This window comes from Python bivittatus, unplaced genomic scaffold, assembly GCF_059951505.1.
Source record: "Python bivittatus isolate LINGU-HERP-01145 unplaced genomic scaffold, Pbiv_v1 ctg000060_np1212, whole genome shotgun sequence".
Classification (NCBI taxonomy): Eukaryota; Metazoa; Chordata; class Lepidosauria; order Squamata; family Pythonidae; genus Python; species Python bivittatus.
This window is the reverse complement of record NW_028277044.1, coordinates 15,096,480-15,116,077: the sequence shown is the minus strand read 5'-3', so window position 1 is coordinate 15,116,077 and position 19,598 is coordinate 15,096,480. Positions and strand designations below refer to the sequence as shown.

Sequence of the window (19,598 nt, the reverse complement as noted above, 5' to 3'; positions counted from 1 at the left end):
ATTCCAGCAGAATATTCTGCACTAGTCATGCAGATTACAAATATAATTCACATGACACTATTGATATTGTGATTCTAGGGTACTTTGCAAGGAAAACATATGAAAGGGATAGGTTTCCAAGTAACTGTATTTTAGACTAAGGCATCCCATGGTGAAAAGAGAATTTGAGTGTTACTGAGAGCGCATGGCCTTTTCCATAGAAAGATCACAAATGCCCACCACAGTGACTACCTGCCTTTTACCAAATTCATGTGTTCAGTGAATGGTCTGCCTTGTTTTTCTGTGATTTCATGTTCATGCATCAAATTCTTTTGGTGCAGAACTTGGATTCGTTGATCTGCAAATGAAATAATCAGTATGAATACATTATTTTATTTATTTATTTATCACATTTATATAGCTCCCCATCTCACACAAAGCAACTCTGGGTGGCGTACAACAATTAAACGCACTTTTAGCTTGGTTCCTGTGGGACATATAGGTGAAGACATACAAATTAAAGCAAAACAATAATTTAAATAGTTAGTTTTAGTTATGCACTACTGTGCAGTGGCTTTAAACTAGAAAATATTCGGTTCTAATTTGTTGTCAAATATGTCTTTAAGTAAGTCATCATCTTGAGTGTCCTTTTCCTCAGTTTTTAGTAAAGAGGTAATAAATGCAAACCTGTTGCGTATGAAATATTGAAGACAATACATGTGAAGTCCTCCAAGGATGCTATAAGAATACTAAAAATGAGCGTCACCAACTTCTGGTTTGTAAGAAGTAAAACAAAATTCCAGACTGCAGATTGGAAAACTTAATGACTTATATTTAAAAAATGTTTTTGCAATATGTATGGCATGGCCCTGCCTGGAGAATTCAGTGATTATAGCTCAGGTCATAAACATATTTATAGGGACTAAAGACTTATTGAACTCATTAAAACCATACCACGTGTTTAACATTGAATCCATAAGCGGCAGTCACTTCATGTAATACCATATCAATGCAAAATGATACATTTTCATGCCTAGCTGTGACATTTAATGTGTATCATTAATCTTCCAATCACTTAAGAGTGATTGTTGACAGTGGCTAGCATTTCTGCAGCTGGTGTGGAAACTTTCACACAATTTAATATATTTAAAAATAATAATATTAAACAAACTGTACAGTTGGAGCAGAGGGAATTTAAGAGGTAATCTGTACCAAAACAAAACAGTGCAGTGGTGCCTCAGAACCAAAAAGAACCTTGGTGCAGATCCTGCCTGAAAGATACCCTCGGTCATCATAACTATTAGTCCCTATGGATGTAATTAATTCCCTCTAAAAGCCACCAGACCAGTGGTCATCCCCATATATTGTTTGATGTCCTCAGGTAAACTATGCAAAACCATCCCAAATCCATAAGAAATAAACAGAAATGAATAAAATATTAACACACAATTAACTATTTTTCATTATTTGAAAGGAAGAGGACATGGGTTATGGGTTACATCTTAATCACAAATATGAAACCGAATATTCTACACATCTTTGTATCATAATATGTAATGTTATTATGCTTCTAGAAAATGGCTACTTACCAAGTAATTTCATAATGTCTTTAAGACTATTTTTTGAAACTACTGAAGTGTGAACATCTGCAAAAAATAAATAAATAATAAATTGATGTTTGTTTATTTTAAATCACTTTTAAAGCACATGTTTTAATCAACTATACTGAAACATTTTGAAATAGCTGGGGATGTTATATCAAGACATGTACCCACTGAACTCAGCAGAAGTTAGAACCAAATCTTCTGACTACCTACAGAGAGAAGTGTGATGCATTAAGAAAATTTGTGCCATATTCTTTCTAAGACCCTCTTTTTCATAGTTTACTCAACTTGTAATTCAAGCCATTTTTTAACCATGCCATTACAAATTATCTAAAAGTGATTAGACTCATAACATAATGTTATTCTAGGTGCAAATTCTGACCCAATGAAGCTTCCTAGCCTTAGGAAATGGTAGAAGGCCTAAATCAAAGACAACAAATCAAAGCTCAGAGAACCTCAAGGACTTCAAAGGCCACAAATCAAATCAAAGACCACACTTAGAATAGGGTGGGGAAGGAATAAAAAGAAAGTAATGAAAGTGGATGACTTTTTAATTCACCGTTTATACCTGCCAGAAAACCCAGATTGCATTCAAGGAAATATTTTCTTGAATGAACTGTTTTGAAGCAAACAGGCACTATTTTGATTGGCCCAATGAACAGTAAACTAAGCTGGGCAACATGCAAAGACAAGACAGGGAAAATGTCAAGAACTCAAATTGGACAACTACAAAGCAAACTTGAATTTGTGAATTATTCCTCAAAGAGATTTCCATTAACCCCTAATGGAACAAATGGAGGATTTTCAGCTTCTCTGAAATAGAGCCATATCAAAAAGATGATTTGGGAAATAGCTCATAAGAAGGAAAAAACTACTAAAAAAATAAGATGTTATTTAATATCTAATTGGATCAATACTGAGGTATTAAAAGCACCCATGACATGGATACCTGGCTCCTCTAAAGCCACAAGCTCATGTTTTGCTCATAGAACGTAGGAAACGGCTACTAAAGGAACATACAAACCTGATGCACTTTGAAAAATCATCTCACAGAGGGTTAAGGGACCCATTTCACCTCTTAATTTCTCCCTAGAAACAAAAGCAAAAAACAGGCCAGCCAGGGATTTAAGATGCATGCTGGGGCCCTTGAAATTGTACCATACTAAAGGCATCCATTTTGCTCCTTAAGCCCCCTCCCACAAATAAGGCCTTAAAGACATGGCTCTGTCACCACGCCTGGGGATCAGGTGTGCCTGAGCCTATACAATGGTTGTACTGATTTGTCCCTGATGAGTTTATTTTTTATCTCCACTGTGGTTATATGTGTGTTGCCATTTCTTGTTCTTTTTTAATGTTTTATGCTGGTTTTTAAACTATTATTAGCCACCCAGAGTCATGAACTTGAGATGGGCAGCCATCTAAATCAACCAACCAACCAACCAACCAACCAACCAACCAACCAACCTGTTAGACAGTAGTCTTATCAGGATTGTTTCCAAGCTGGGAATAAAATACGCAGGCAGTTGCTTCAACCAGAGGTGAGTATTTATTTCCAAGAGTATAATGTACAGAGTCAGCCCCGAGTCCTCCCCAGAAGCACTTTATATAGAGAAACCTTGCTTTTGTTCTTCAAGTGTGCAACAGTGCCCCCTTTAGGAATTCCGAGAAAGGGCACTTAGCTGGCGTTCCAAGAGGGAGCGCTCTGCAGTCGGGCAACCTGCTGAGTTGGGGTTTCCACTTGTTTAGCGTTGCTGATTGAAATGGTAATCTCTTTTGGGGAAAGGATCTTTTCTTATTTAATCAAGGAGACCTCCAACTAAACTCAGCCTGGAAGGAATATTCACCCAATTGGCATTTCCTGCTGCATTTTAATCCTTGTGTTGAGCCCATTCTAATTGTAATTTTTAACCTTCTGCCCTGATTACAGCGGGAAGACTGTATGGCAGGGGGACTTGATTTCCTTCCCACAAATCAAATAAATAAATAAACACCACCCCATGCTGAAAATGTCATGATGTCCAGTCAAGCTATCTATGGCGCTTGAAAAATTATGATGGCTTCCAGCCTGAAGGACATCACCCTGCCTTAGCTTCTTGGGTCAAACAGTTGGGTAAGTTGCTGTATATATATTTTTTTAAAAATAGTAGGTGAAAAGAAATAAGAGAATACACTAAAATGCAACAATGCCTCTGTAGTATCACTTTTAATTCTTTTAAGAACTAATATTTGTTTCCAACCCGCTTCTACTTGGGGATGGAAGAACAATAAATCACTGCTCCCTTAGACTGACTGTGGTCTACAGAACTATTCACTCTGGCATGACCATCCATCATCAGACCTATTCTGAAAGCCACAACATATTCAAGAAGTATATGCATGAATCCAAAGTTCCAACTCTAAAGCAATGACAAAGCTGATTTTCAAATGGTCTTAATGACAGACAATCTGCATACCAATTGACTCATTTGCGCACATGATAGCTTAGAACAATACAAGAAAAATATGTAAAAAGGTCTGTAATGGTGCATGACAATTGCTTCCAAGTATGCTGACCTTTGGTAAATGAAACAAACAAAAAGTACAGTACTCTTTTGACGAGACATTAATGGGTGATTAAGAATGAGTACAGCTGCATCATCTGAACATTTGGTTAAAAATATTCTTTTTGCATTCAGTGTCAGTCCCATAATTATGATTGAAAACACTGTGGAAGGAAGCAAGTAAGCCTATGCAGTAAAATATTTATGTTTTTTAAAACAACTATATGGTTTTTAACAACACTGTCAAATGCCAGCTTGGTTATTACTTTTCCAACTGTTATTATTTATTCAAAGACCCTATCGTTGTTATATGCAGTTACTAAAGTACTATAGCACATTTTAATTTAATTTCTAGTGACTGAAGTATATACAAGTTTATAAGGTGTCCACCAAATAACCTTCCTATTTTTTTTCTGGAATAAATGCAAATAAAATAATTGTACTGGACTTTTAAAAGTTTGCCTATTTGTCAGAAATTTCTTTAATAATGAAAAAAAATAAATACACTGAATGTCTATTTCAAAAATAGGAATGTGAAAGCTACATGCTTGTATTTGAAAGATGTAAATATCACACAATATTTTGGTCTTCTTGGTAGTAATGGCAAGGAAAGAGATGATGCTAAAATCTTACTTCTCAAAATGGGAAATGAACTAAGGAACTGTAGGCCACTATTGTGACTCCAATCACTGGAAGGTAAGACGACAGCAATTGTATGCAGCTTTCTTCAGATAACTTCAATGAATGGAGTATCATGCTTCATGAATGGGCTTTATGTTGTGCCTTATCAATTTCTCTATTTGTATTCTAGTTAACTAACTTGTGCTCCGGTTCCCATAAACAATCTGTATACTGTGAAGCAGATTGGAGAGAACCCTTAGGAACGACTGTATTAATTACTCTACTGAGTTCTCCATTTCAGGTCCCAGTAGGACACTGACAGAATCACCAATAGTTTTTCAAAGCGGACTACCTTGATGTGTCCACTATCTCTACAGAGATGAAATGCAACTGCAAATTCAATCGTGATAACAGTCCATCCATAATAGAGAACCTGAATCACTTTTATCCATAGAACATTTCCTGGACTGGATCAATTTAAGCATATGACTATTATTATGTGTTGGCTCTGTAACCAGCTGGGATAGATCCATTGCTGTCATTGTTGCTAAGCACCGAACCACTCCAGAAAAGCCAGCCCCAAAATAGTACTTTAGCACTGTAAGCCTAGAGAATTCCAAAAGAAACTCAGAAGCCAGGTCTATCAACTCAGTCTCGGTTTCCATTAGGCAACAAGGTGGCTGATGCCCTAACAGAATTGCCCTGGTTCTAAGACTAAAGCATAACCACCCAATTCTCTGACAGGTATCATGAGATATTGTTTCTATGCTTATATTACCTCCCTACTCCTCCCCAGCCTGCTCAGCTACAAAATGCCCAGCTATGAGAAGATGGGCCACAGCAGCTCACTTACCCTCCCCATCACTAAAACTTTGTAATCAAAGCAAGTCAGTTCCCTCAGCCACAATCAAATCTATCTCAGCTTGATTTCAAGCCAATATAGCAATAAAAAGTTTACAGCAATTTAGTTTTTCAGGGAACTAAAACCACTCTTAAGTTTTGAGAGTAGGCAGGATCACCAGAATGGGGAGTAGGTCTTATATTTCTAACTTTTCTTCCCCAGTATTGAATTGCTGGCCTGCCAATGTCAAACCTTCCATCCGGCATTCCTATGGTAATTGCCACCCAAATGAAGATGGCTAAAGCACATTTCATTTGAATATTAAATGACCCTTTTAATTACAGGTCTTGTGAATCTTTTTTCCGTGGTGGAATAATTAAAAATATCAATACTGTTTTTGTTTGCACTGCAAGAGCAGATAACTAGTTCCATTGCAATTCTATTATATTAATGATATTAGTAAATTAATAAATCCTACACTATATCTCATGAAAAAAAAATAGTCAAACTTCCCAAGTGTAATAGATTCTTTGGACACATTATGTAGAGATGAGAATTATCATGCTATGATATATGTAGGGTTATAAATTAAAACTTTTATAGTAAGCTTTCTGTCTTATTTTTTTATTCCAGTCCTAGTTGAACCAGTCATCTACTTCAACTTCAACTCAGTACAGAATCCATTAGAGCATCTTGGCAGATGACCATCCAGCCTCTGTTTGAAGACCTCCAGTGAAGGAGAACTCACCATGCCATGTTGCAGCTTATTCCACTGATTGACACCTCATATAGTTAGGAACTTGTTCCTGCTGTTTAGCTTGAATCTCCTTTCTTGTAGTTTTAATCCAGTGGTTCTGTCCCTTGGGGCAGTAGAGAATAGGTACACTCCCTCTTCTCTATAAGAACCTTTCAGACATTTAAAGACTGTGATAATCTCTCCCCTTAGTAGGCTAAACATAACCAAATCTTTTAACCATTCATCATACAGCTTGGTTTCCAAACTCTTCACCATTTTGGTAGCCTTTCCCTGGACTTGCTCCAATTTGTCACTGTCTTTTTAAAATTGTGGTGCCCAGAACTGGACACAGAACTCCAAATGGCATTTGAGCAGGGCAGAGTAGAATAGGAAAATTATGCCCCATGATTTGGACTTGTGCTCCTGTTCATGCACTCAAAGATATCATTTATCTTTTTAGCAGCTGCAACACACTGCTAGCTCATGTTTAACTTGTGATGAACAAGAACATTCAGATCCCTTCATATGTATTACTGCCAAGCCAGGTCTTCCCACAGTATACTTGGGTTTTACATTACTTCTACTCAGACCCAGATTTCTCTCTGTTTAATTCCATCCTATTCATTTCAGTCCACTGCTCAAGCTTCTCTATATCTTTTTAATTTTTTTTTTCTAAAGTATTAGTTATTCCACCCAGTTTTGCATTACCAGCAAACTCTGAGTATCCCCTCAACTCCTTCATCCAAGTAGTTGATAAAAATGTTGAACAGCACAGTGTCCAAAACAGAATTCATACTTCCTTCCAAGCTAAAGTGGAGCCATCAATGAGCATACTTTAGATGTGGTCATTCAGCCAACTAAGAATCCATCTAATGGTAGTATCATCTAGTCAATATTTTATCATTCTACGAAAGTGAGTAAGGAACTCTGTCAAAGGCTTTGCTGAGGTCCGGGTACACTATGTTACTCCATTCTCCTGATTCACTAAACTAGTAACTCCATTAAAGAAGGGGATTAGATTAGTCTAAGATTTGTTTGCAAGAGACCCATACTGTTAATGGCAGCATGCCCATTCAAGCGCTCATAACCACTGCAGCTCTGTTTGAAGATCTTGCCCAGTATAGATATCAAGCTAGCAGGTCTATAGTTTTCTGGGTCCTCCTTCTTCCCCTTTTTGAAGATGGGAATGACATTTGCTGTCCTCCAGTTTTCTGCAACTTCGTTAGTCCTTTGGGTGTTCTCAAAGTGACAGTAGTTTTACAATCACCTTCATTCTAGTCCTTTAGTTCCCTGAGATGTAATCCATCAGGTCTCAAAAACCTGAATTAATTTTAATTAATCAAGTTCTCTCCTATGTTCTCTTTGTCTATCTTAAGCTATAGTTCCCTCCTTCCCCCATAACATAACCATGATCAACTAGGGCTCTATTTCCCTTCAGAGAAAAGTCAGTTGTCAGTGATAGAGGATAAATATTTGGTGGACCTCTGATTCTTGGCAGAGTTAGATTTCCAAATGTCAGAATAACTTAAATCCCCTATTATCACCATTGCATGTCTCTTTGAAAGGCTGGTCATTTGATGCAGAAAGACCTCATCTCTACTTTCTGCCTGCCCAGGTGGTTTATAGTAAACTCCCACAATGGTGTCACTTTTGTTTCTATCTCTTTATCCTTATGAAAGTACTTTCAACAGGACTTCCATGCTCTGGTTCCTGAATTTCTATGCAAATACATATTTTCTTTACATACAGTACACTGCTACTTAGAACTGTTTCTTTTGATTAAATTGTTGCCTCCCAGTTCTGTGCGTAAACCATGAGTATCATCCCACCAAGTTTCAGTGATGCTTATCAAGTCTTGTCTTCCTGAATTAGAATCTCTAGTTCTCCTGTATATCTCCCACAATCTAGGCACTGATGCAGAAACACCTGAGGTTTTGAGCATTATCTACAATTTCTGTTGTAGTGTCCTGTGAAACTCTGCCCCCCTTCCTCCTAATTTTCTGTTTCTTCCTTTGTTCTCTGCTCTCTTGATCCCTAGGTCTCCATTAAAACATAAACCAAGGAGAAGGCTCTTCGAGAAAGCCACATTAAACTGCTATCCGCTAATCCTTGAGCTGGCACAAAAGTATACTGGCATGAATTGTTCTGCCTGCATTGCTGATCCCTAATCTGCAAACATAAGGGACTGGTGAAAGATGCTGTCTTTACATTCCTATTGCAAGCCAAATTAAGAAAAAGGATTGCTATATTCCCCCAGCCAAGTTCCCTTTTCCATTTGCTGGCAGGAAAACAACAACCAATCATTCTCTCTAATGTAGAATGAGGTAGAACTGGGCAAATGTAGGATGCTTAGAATAACAGGGTTAACCACCTGTTAAGTTGCCCATAGACAGGCAAATAGGGTGATGTGAGAGGGAGTGCCCCAATGTTTTTGCACACCTGTGATCTGTCAGTAGGTTTTTTTCTGAACTCAGGTCTAAAGTTCTTCTGAAAGAACATTAAACCTGTGTTCAGAAATAGCCCAGGTGACACGCAGTACGCATGAAGAAAGGGTACAATGTAAAACAAGAGTTAATGATAATGAGGAAACTCCACCTTTGACTGGTGCTCCAAAGCTATGGCAGTGCTGGCAGCAAATGGGCAGAGTATCAAGTTCTGACCATATGGCTAGCAGCACCTACTGCCACCAAAGCCAGAATGGAGTAAGCAAAATGGCAAAGTCCCCCTATCAAAGACAAAATGAAACCCCTTGTCCAGAGAAGCCACAAGTGATAACAGAATTAACAACAGATTGCTGATATAACCCAGCTTTCTTTTTCAGTTTAAATTATCTCTGCTACATAGCACTTGTCCTTTTTTTCTTTTTAAACACAGGTCTAAAGCTCTTACTAAACAGCACTAAACCCATACTTATAAGGAGTCTGTGTAAATCTTTACAACTGGTATAGAAAGTACCAGTCAGGCATTATGCCAGCAGATGCCTCTGAAGAAGCCACGTATCCTGCAGCTGCGCCCATGGCCAAGTCAAAATGGCCATGGGGAGTAGTTCCAGTAACTAGAAGGAAGCAGACATACTGGCAGCAATAGAAGCTGGACAGCTCATAAGCCCTGGACTGACTAGCCACCAAATGGCTAGGGGTCCATATTCTAGAACCCAGACACCATTGGGAGAAAAGCAAACATTCTACTTTAAATCTCAAACTCAGGGTGATTTTAAGCTACTTCAGGTTGGAGATGAGATGAGGGCACCATTGTGAGGAAATGGTCAAAGCAGGGAGGGAGGAAGAAATTACCAGATGTTCCCATGATTGAATGGGACATGAGGAAGAACCAAGTCTACAAGCATAACCTGTAGATTCTTTTTCAATCTAATGCATGGGGCAAAAATCAGAGCATCAGTAAATGTTTCTGGTTCTGATGGAACAAGCTATGTGGCTGGTGTGCCCAATTCAGCTTGACGAGACACAAATTGTGTACTAAGCTAATAATCTTGAATCACAGGATGCCAAAGTCTTAAGTAGCATTTGTCAGGCCTTTGACCACAATTATATCTAATGTACTGTAAAGTGACTTTGGAGGGTCACTCATAACTGACAGCAGCAGACTGGCACCAAACTGCAACTTTATATAGATCATTCTAAAGTCTGTGGATGAGTTTAAGTCAGAAAAACAAAGTGGCTGGATGGGCAGATCTGGATTCAAATCCCCTCCTGGCCTTGGTTTCACTGTACAACCCTGAGGAAATAATTCCTTATCGTCAGATCAGACCAGGAACGCAAACTCCTCAACTCTATGGTGAAGAGCACCAATAAAGCGATACAGCACGATGAAAAGTGCTACCGAAATGGCAACTCGTTAGAGCCGAGGAGGTCCCAAAGGGTCCCGTGGGTTCACAACAGCCGCAGTCCCACCCTACCTGAGCCCGACCCACGCTACCTGGGTCACGTTCCCCCGCCCGGAGCCCAGGCTGACTTTCTCGGCTTGGCAGAAAAGCGAGCAGGAGGAGGAGATAGGCGGGTGCTGCACCCCTGCCAGAGCGCGCCATGGTCTCCAGCGACGGCCTGCTGCAGGAGCCTGGAAAGTCCTCTAGCATCCCTTCTCGTCTTCCTCGCGTCGGCTGGGGGCTCGGTCGCTAAGACGCGCGCGGCGGCGGCGGCGGCGGCGGCGGAACCCTCGCCGCTCTGTGACCTCACTCCGCCGCCCCGCGCCTCGCCAGCCCGCCCGCTCTCGTGCTCAGGACGGAGCGCCACGCGAGCGAACCGCAGAGGGCGCCTCCCGCCTGGAGGCGGCCGCAGAGGGCGCTAAGAAAAGCCGAGGTTTTGTTCCCTTCCTCGTCGGCCGGCAGCTGCTGAGCCCGAAGGTGATCGTGGAAGAAGGGAAAGCGGCGGGTTCTTGCTCAGGGAAGCACGCTTCTCGGGACAGCGCGTCCCCGTCCCTCCCTGAAAGCCGGTTTCCCAGTTTCAAAACATCCCCCGTTGCAGGAAGAGCTTCTAAGACATACCCGGAGTGGAAACGACTCTCCAACCGTTATTAATTACGCGCGACCTCCGCAACACCCAGACTTGCCGCGACTGAACGCTGCTGTGCTCGCGATAAAACTGAACGAAACTTTTTGGAAGGGCAGGAAAATGTAAGAAAATTCGAAATACTCCGGACCGAAGCTCCTGAAAGCAGCAGGAAAGGGATTGGCTTCACCCAGCAAGTCCAGGAAAGGAAGCCTGGCCCTGAGAGGTATTTGGTTTAAGACCAGGCTGCTCAGACTAAGACCTTTCCCTTGAAGGCCTTTCTCCTGAACCCCGGATCTGTATGCTTTGCAATGCGGGCCCTGCCAGATATTGATTGATTGGTTATTGCCATCAGGTCGTTTTTGGCTCCTAGCGGCCGCATAAATAGATATTCTCCACGTCGATCTAACCCTAAACTGGTCTTTCCAGGCCGCATAATAATAATCTGGTCTTTCCAGGCCTTCCAGGAGGAGCCCAGAGCTAGCATGGCCAATGATGGTGGGGCAGTAAGTCTTAGAAAGCTGGGTGTCAGCGGCCTGGAGAGCCAAGAGGTGGATGCCAAGCAGTACCTTCTTGTTGAGGGGAGGGTCCTGTGCCAGCCTGTGGGTGGCATGCCTGCTGCATCCCTTGCAGGCAGCCGAAATAGGTACCTGAGGAGGAAGAGGCCTGGGGAAACACCATTTGGGGAACACTGGGTTGGTAGCCTGAAGACAGAGAAGCACTAGAGAAAAAAGGAGAGAGGAAGGAGAAGGGAAGAAAAATAGAGCAGACCACATGGGAAGTGGTGGCTGGCAAAGCCCATTGTTCCTCCCCTCCATGTGGGGAGTGCCCATGAATAGTGAGTTCGCCCCTCCCCTAGGGAATGCCAGAGCATTTTTCCCACCTGCTGAGTTCAAATGCTATCCTTGAGTTGGCAGGAAAGTAAACTGACAAAAAATTGTTGTGCCCAATCCCTATCCTGCCTCTGTTGCCCCCAATCCAGTTACTGCCACTCAGTTGATTTCCCGCCAAGGCAGGGCCATCCGAGGATGTGCTCAAGAAAGTCAAGATGGTGGCTGCAGCGATGCAGTCAAACCTCTGCCTGTTTTTTATGTGCTTCGCAATTGCACCATTGTGGCCCCCATTTTGACATTTTTTACCATACCCTGCAGATGGTCTTGCTCCAAGGTATCTACCAATAAAGGCTAATAGATTTTAAACTCTTTCAGGCACATCTTAGATGCTGTTGTTTAAGAGGGAAAAGGGTACTGTAACACTGGTAAAGGTAAGGACAACTTAAGCCTTTCTTACAATGGCAGGGGAAACAGCAGTAAAAAGAAGTTGCCAGAATATGTTTGTACTATAATTGGCTGCAAGAGGGGAAAGGCCCAAAGTATTAGTCTAAAATAGATAGGCCTTGGCTTTAAGACTTAATGGAAACTGGATTAAGAAATGCCTAATGGAAGCCCACAGGCAGAACATGGAGAAGCTACTGTATATAAACAGGGAGCAACCCCACTCTCAGCACTGATGTTACCCAGTCAGGTAAAATGTCTGCAAGCAAACAACCAAGCTCAGAGAGCACCAAGGGCTCCATACTTATAAGTCTCATCTTTAGTAGCTCCAGAGAATACATCTCTGGAATACCCAATTTGGAGCTCAGTTCGTTTCAAATTAAGCTCTTTCAGATGCCATTATTCCAGTGGAAGACAGGGTTTAAGTATCTTGCATTAAAATCAAGTTAATTTAAACATACTTAAGCTGGGCTTTATTAACCAATGTTTGCAAGAAATATTGTTAAATAATACTGTTATCTATATGCAGTGTTTAGAGCATTTCGAAAGAAAAGAACATAATGGATCTGCTTTATAATTGCACAGGGTCATTTGAAAGAAGGAATCAATGTATATATTAATGCAACTGTAATATGGCTCTGCAGTAAAGATAAATATATTTTTTAAAGGGATGAACATTTGCTGATTCTAAATTAGATACAAGCAGAAGAAAATATATATATACAAAGGAAGCTAATCATAATAAATGTCCCTTAAAATACGAATGATTATAACAAGCCTTTAAGTTTCATTATTAATTTAAGAACATTTTTATCTTTTTAAATTAGTGCCAGATATTTGAAAGAATGACTTATATTTAGAAATGTGTACTCAAAGAATACTCATGAATGATTCCTTCTCAGACTAAAAGGAGGTAAGGAGCTATTGAATTAAGTGCCCCAATGGTCAGTCCTGGGTCTTCTATCTCTCAACCTTGCTTCACAATTTATTCCCCATCTGATATTTTTGTATTCTGATGTCTGAGCAAAAATGTGAGAAGCATCTAGCAAAAATCATATTTTTGTTAAAAAAAATCTAAGCAGAAAACCATCCAAGGAAAGAAGTGGTTGTGGACAACAAAGGAGTGAGGATGTTCAGGGAGAATATGGATATTACAGAAGTGTAATGAATTCTTTGTGTTTGCAATATAGGACAGATGTTGGATCCTATATTGACTTTTTTCAGGTAGGAAATTAGAATAACCAAAGCAAACTGAGGTAAAAGAGAAGGTATTCTAGGACATTTTAAGAGATTACACAAGATCCTTAATGTACCCACCCAATAGTTTGACTCTAATGTGAAATTTCTGATCACATAAACAAAAAAAATTTTTTTTTCCTCTTGATTTGGACTCAGTACCAGAAGTAACCAACATGATAATCAGTTGTTTTTTTTTAAATAGAACCAGAGAGATCCAGGTAATTTTAAGACAATCGGCTAAATGTTATGGATAAATTGGTAGAATGGTCATGAAAGAACCTGCTGACTTCATAAACTTGAATTTTCAAAAAGCTTTTGACAAAGTTCTTCATTAAAGCCTCTAGAGTAAACTTAGTTGTCATGAATAAGGGAATCCTTTTAAATAACAGAAAGCAAGTAGTAGTAAATGGGCAATAATATCGTCATGGAATTTTGCCAAAGTAAGGAGGACAGCACTAAGGAAAAGAACCATGTTTATTGCAATGATCATTGGGTGCCTGCTTTACAAGAAAGAGGGACCCTGAATAATGGGAAAGCAAAGATTTTTGTAGAATTTGTGGGCTACAAGTTAGGAAATCCTAGGGATCTGAGTTGCTGGCCTGTTTGGAGAAGCTGGGCAGGTTTTGGTCAGTGTATCTAGGGTGAGTTTTGTTGTTAGGCAAAATGAACCTTTCAGGAGGGCAGTAGAGCTGGGGAAGTTCATTGTTAAGGAGATGGAATGTTGAGGTCATCAGCCAATAGAGGATGGAAGGTTGGGGTTGGGGTTTCTCTAGGTTGCAATTTACTTGTAAGGATTACCCCTGGGCTGTACGAGCTGGCGAGGAGGCTTCTATTCTTTGGTTTAGATGGGATTGCAGGGGGCTTTGTCTGGGGCAGGGAGGGTCAATTTGGATCTGATGGGATTAGGCAAAGAGAGGAACTGGGTTTGACTCTGGTAATATCTAAAAGATGGGGAGGAAGGAGTGCAGTCTCCATTTTGTTAGGTTTATTTTTTCTACTATAGTAGGTCCCATTATAGAACACTCCTTCTGTAGTACTAAGCCTTTACTGAGGCCCTTTCTTTAAGGTTTTCATTTTCACTCCCCATAGGATTCATTGGAAAGCCCTCTTCATTAAGTTCACTATGCTGCAGACAAATTGTAGGGAGTAAGGAAGATGACCTTCACAGAGATATGCAGGATCCATTGCCTAGGCAAAAGGGGCTGAGCATTTTTTAAGTCCACAACAAGATAACATTCAGAAGGAGGAGGAAGTACAAAACAATCAAACTTGCAAGGTTCTGTTATTATGGCCAATAAAAGTGGTTGTAGCCTACCTATTGATTTCCTGGTCTACCTAGTGAGGCTGACATATATTAGACCTTGTGAGGTGTAGCCTATCCTGTGCAAACAGTGCATCTTCCACAAACCAAATTTCTCCCATCAAAACCTGTTAAATAAGCTATTGTACGCATGCAGTGTAGTGATATGGATGTAACTGTCAGTTGTCTTCACATGGATTAGTTAAAAGGGATAATTGTCAGTGGATGTTGGAAGCTGTTCTGTGGTATCCCTAATCCTTGCTCCCAGCCAACAGCACACTTCATGAGCCAATAGATTTAATGAGTCCACATTTGTTCCAGTTCCTTGTAGTAGTGACTAAAAGAACTAACACAACTAACATAATTCTTCTCTAAGCCATTTGCATCCCCTTGCCTTTCAGGAATCCACTATTCTGTCTTGTTTCACAGTGTATTTTTTTCTTCTCCTAAAGGTTCAGAGCTTATTTCTTTTGAGAGGGCCTGAAAGTTGTTTTCAGTTCCAGTCACCTTCTGTCACTATTGTACATTAGTCTTTATTCTTGGATTGCATTATTATGGAGTATTGCTTCTTTTATCAGTTTCTTCTTGTTTAATCTGAGAAGTCACCATCTTCTTTCATTAGCTGAAGTGTGGTCACTCACTGTTTTGATCCTCTAACTTTTTCTTCAAGAATTGCTATACATCTGCACTTAGTTCAAATGTATGACAGTTTTATCTCAGGCAGGAACATAGACCAATTAAAAATATTAGGACATGATTACTGATTCCTTCTGTTGCTTAAAATATTACTAATAAAATACTTCTATTTTTCTTGTTTCTACTCAGGCACTTATGTTACCTTTACTTGTAAAGGCAATTTGTAAAGAGTCCCACTTAAATTCCCTCATCAAACTCCACTGGCAAATTTGTTTGCTTCCCCTGTTCACTGACTTGGTGAGCTTGCTCCTGGAACTGTCTGCCATATATTCTTCATACAGTCTCTGCTTACTCAGCACAAGTTGTTTAGTAATATCATACTATGAGCAATCAACAGCTTTTAGGACACACTCCTTTTATTATCAGCTGTTTGGAGGATGACCTGTTCACCTCTCACTGTTGAAAACACAATCCTTCAAAACACACATTCTTATTCTTTTCTTCTTTCTTCCAGCAAACTCTCCTTTTTGCTCAACCACAGATTTTTGCTAAGTCAGCTATCTGCACTTGGAATAGGAACCTTTGTTCTCCATTGGGGTGCTAATGTTTTCTCCTTTGGGTGGGAGATGAGGGGGGAGTGGTATTGATTCCCAGTATCTTGCCAGTTTAGTAGGGATAGATGGCATTTTCAGTCCTCTTACTACCCTGGTGACAGCAGCATTAGTGAGAAGGGTGGTATGTGTGTATTGGTAATTAGGGGTTCTTGGGTGTCTGTCGGGGCAGAAACATCCTGAAGACCTGACTAAGCCATTTGATTGGGTGGATGCTCTTCAAAACCATTCAGAAGCTGCAGCTGGTCCAGAATGCAGTAGCATGTGCAGCTAAGGGGGGAATCACAGTACACCCTTGTAACATCACTCTTCCAGAAGATGCACTGGTTCCCAGTAGGCTTCTGGTTGCAATTCAAGGTGTTGGTTAACACCTATAAAGTCCTTTATGACACAGGTGCAACCTCCTTGTGGGTCTACCTGTCTCCTGTTGAATCTGCCCATCCCACAAGATCCAAGAGGGTAGGCATACTCTGGGTCCCCTCTATAAAAAATATCATCAGGCAGGATCCAGGATAGTGCTGACCCTGCTGGCTTTTTATAAGGGCTTGAAGACCCGCCTTTTTCTCCAGGCACTGGGCTAGTGTGGTTGATGATCCTTTCTGTAATGGTCAAAATGGCCTCAGTTATGTCATGCTGTCTTTACCTTTATTTGATGGATTTTGTATTGGTTTTAATGTTAACTGCCCAGAGTTGTAATTGTGAGTTGGGTGTATAAATATATTAAATACTTTTTTTAAAAAATTAAAAATATTTTTTTCATTTCTCACCACTGAGCACATAATTCTTCAAATTGAGTGTTCTCTCTCCTCTCCTTTTCTTATTTCTCCTATTGAACTCTACTGGCAATCTCCCATTTCCTCTCCTTTTTTGCTCAGCCATAGTTTTTGCTGAGCCATCTATGTGCACTTGGAGCAGGAAGCATTGTTTTCCATTACTTCTGCTCAAACCTCTAGTGTCAGCTCCAGAGGATAGCCTTAGGGGGTTTCTGCTTAACTCCATGATTACTAAGCTACGGGGTCCTGAAATAGTCCATTTTGTTATCCTTATTGTTTAACAATTAAATAAAGCTGCTGAGTAAGATCATTAGGGGATCAGGAGTTGGGTGCCACCACTATGCTAATGACACACATCTCTAATTCTCCCTGTCATCAAACTCAGGTTTAGTAGTGGAAATGCCTCACCAGTGTCTGGATGTTGTAGTTTGCTGGATGAAACAGAGTCCTGATAAGAGGAAACCATTACAGATTGATAGCTCATAGAACTGGAATACATGCTGGGATTCATCTCTGGCACTCAAGGCCCAGCCCTTACCTTCTTCCAAAGTATTTTCAAGTTGCTCATCACTCCTACCCTCCGCTTCCCAATCCTGTAAGATTTTATATGGTTCTGCTAGTAGTTTATCAATTACTGCAGCTCTGGTGTTGGTAATATTTTCTAGGGGCCATTTAATTTCATTTTCCAGAAGGTTCAGTGATCAAACCTTTATGCAAATGATCAATGTTGGGATCTACTTTGTACAGTTTTCCCACATATTTATGCCATGCCTTCTTTATACCTCCTTTCTCCAGTAGATCTTTGCCTTCTTTAGCTTTCACGGTGCCCACTTTTGCATACTTTATTTCTGTAATTTTCTTAAATAAATGCTTTATCCTTCCCATTTGATTGTTATCCTTAAAGGCTTTGTACTGCTTATTCAGGTAACTCCTCATCTCTACTTACTCTAGTTTTCTAGTTTTGTGTGCAGCCCAGAGTCCATTGGAGTTGGGTGGCCAATAAATTTAAACAAACTCTTCTCTGGAACTCAGAAATTTAACAAATTTCCTCTGTATCCATTGCCTTTTGCTTTCCACCTTTTTCAGCTATTCTCAACATGTGCTACTGAGACAGACAGCCTTATATTCCTTTTTTGCTTTTTGCACCTTGAAATATATTTGTTTGTCTCATCTTTAATTTAATCTTTAAATTAAGAAATTTAAAGTGATACAAAAAGAGTTCTTCAAGCACTGTGTTGATGAAATATAATCTTTATCATCACCATGTGCTAAAATTATATTTTTTTGGCTTTATTTCTTTCTGTTTACACTGTGATTTTGTAAGAAGTTCATGATCTCAGCTAGAGTCAGCACCTAGTCTTGTTTTTGTTTCTCCATCTTTGCCTGCACAATCTATAGTCAGGTTGATTTCAGTGTTGTCCATTCACTGTTGTCTATCAGTAGAAGCATCTTTTACATTGTTGGAAGAAGGTATTTCCTACAAACACTGAATTTTGTAATTTTAATTGATTTTAATAGTTTAGTAAACTGCCCAGAGTCATTTAACAAAACAGGTGGTGACAAATTTGATAAATAAATAAAATTTTCTTGGCAGCACTCTGTTAGCCTGACTCCCATTTCATATTTTTTGCTGGTACTTCAGATGCTGTTTGACTTCCAACTTCAGCATTCCAGTCTTCTATAATTAATACAGTGTTGTTGGGTCAATAAGGTGTTGTAAGTCTCAACAGAAGTGTTCAGCTTTTGTTTTCTTTGTGTCTGTGACTGGAGCATAGATTGAATTACCATAATATTGATTGGTTTGCCTTGGCCTGAAATTGGGATCGTTCTGTCATTTCTTGGGTTGTATCCACATGCTGACTACCACCTTTTTGTTAATAATGATGGTTACTCCATTTATTCTATGATTTTCTTTTTGGAGTAGAAGAGTTGATGCTCCTCTCATATGAGGTGACCCATTCCATCCATTTCAGTTCGCTGATTCCCAGTAATGTTCAATTTTGACAGTTTTGCTCTGACATCATCAAGTTTGCCTTGGTTCATGGTTCTGACATTTCATGTAGCAGTGGTATACATCTTTGCAGGACTGAATTTTTGTTTTGTCTCTGGGCACCTCGGCAGCTGGATGTCCTTCCAGCTTTAGTCCAGTTATAAACACCAGTGCTACTTGTACTTGCCTTCTGCTTTTCTGCTCTTTGGATTACTTCCAGCTGGGCAGGGGCCATGGTAGTATTCATCTTCCATATTGGTATTGCCCTGGTTCTGACTGTCCATTGGGTTTTCATGGCAGAATACTGAGGTAGGTATAAAATTAAGATGCTCCTCAATATGAAGCACCAATACAGAGAGAGGACAGCTATGGATATAATTCATAAATAGTTTAAAATATTAAACAAAATCTGTAGGAATAAGGAACTCTTTAACTAACTCTTAGCAACTAAGATCAAACTTACCAGTGTCAAAGGAGGTTTTTGTCTTTACCTAATCACATACAGCTCTTAGATGATAGGATAAATGTGCTAAGAGAAAACCCCAGAAAAGATGAGAAATGAGGTAGGAGTAGTGAGTGCAGAAACAATTATGAAATCTATATTTGCAAAGATAATTTCACAACAAGGGCAGTCTAATGAAAACACTACTATTTTAGCTGAGCTGATATAATCTTTGAACATATACTTGCCAACTTGTAGTTTCCAATTGACTAAATGTAATATAATCTTTTGTTTTTGAAACAGAAGTAATGTTTAATATTATGTTTTCTGCATCAGAAATAAATTAAAGAAATGTAATTGAAAAGTACACAACAGTGGTTAATATGCTGTTCCTTGAAAAGAGATATTGGAACTTATAATCTTCTTTTATGGGGTTATGTTGTTAATGTTTAATCAGGCATGTGAATGTATTCAGGTGTTAAAACATTCTATTAGCAACGAAAATTG

At 39.7% G+C, this 19,598-nt stretch overlaps 2 long non-coding RNA genes across 4 annotated transcripts in view; one reads left to right on the top strand and one right to left on the bottom strand.

The window, feature by feature from the left end:
- Positions 1 to 227: 227 nt before the first annotated feature.
- LOC148216442 (uncharacterized) lies at positions 228 to 10,339 on the bottom strand. Its single transcript, XR_015795400.1, has 3 exons — positions 10,258 to 10,339; positions 1,569 to 1,625; positions 228 to 337 (listed from the first exon to the last, which is right to left on the bottom strand). It is a non-coding gene; the product is annotated as an uncharacterized LOC148216442 (long non-coding RNA).
- Positions 10,340 to 10,913: 574 nt separating this feature from the next.
- The window catches only part of LOC112540556 (uncharacterized), a 69,009-nt gene continuing 60,324 nt past the window's right edge, over positions 10,914 to 19,598 (top strand). For 2 of the 3 annotated variants that reach the window (XR_003084641.2, XR_003084642.2), the window contains exons 1-2: positions 10,945 to 11,052; positions 12,035 to 12,090. This is a non-coding gene — a long non-coding RNA (uncharacterized LOC112540556). Of the gene's footprint in view, positions 11,053 to 12,034; positions 12,091 to 19,598 lie in introns of all 3 variants that reach the window. The other variant, XR_003084643.2, reaches the window with a different exon arrangement.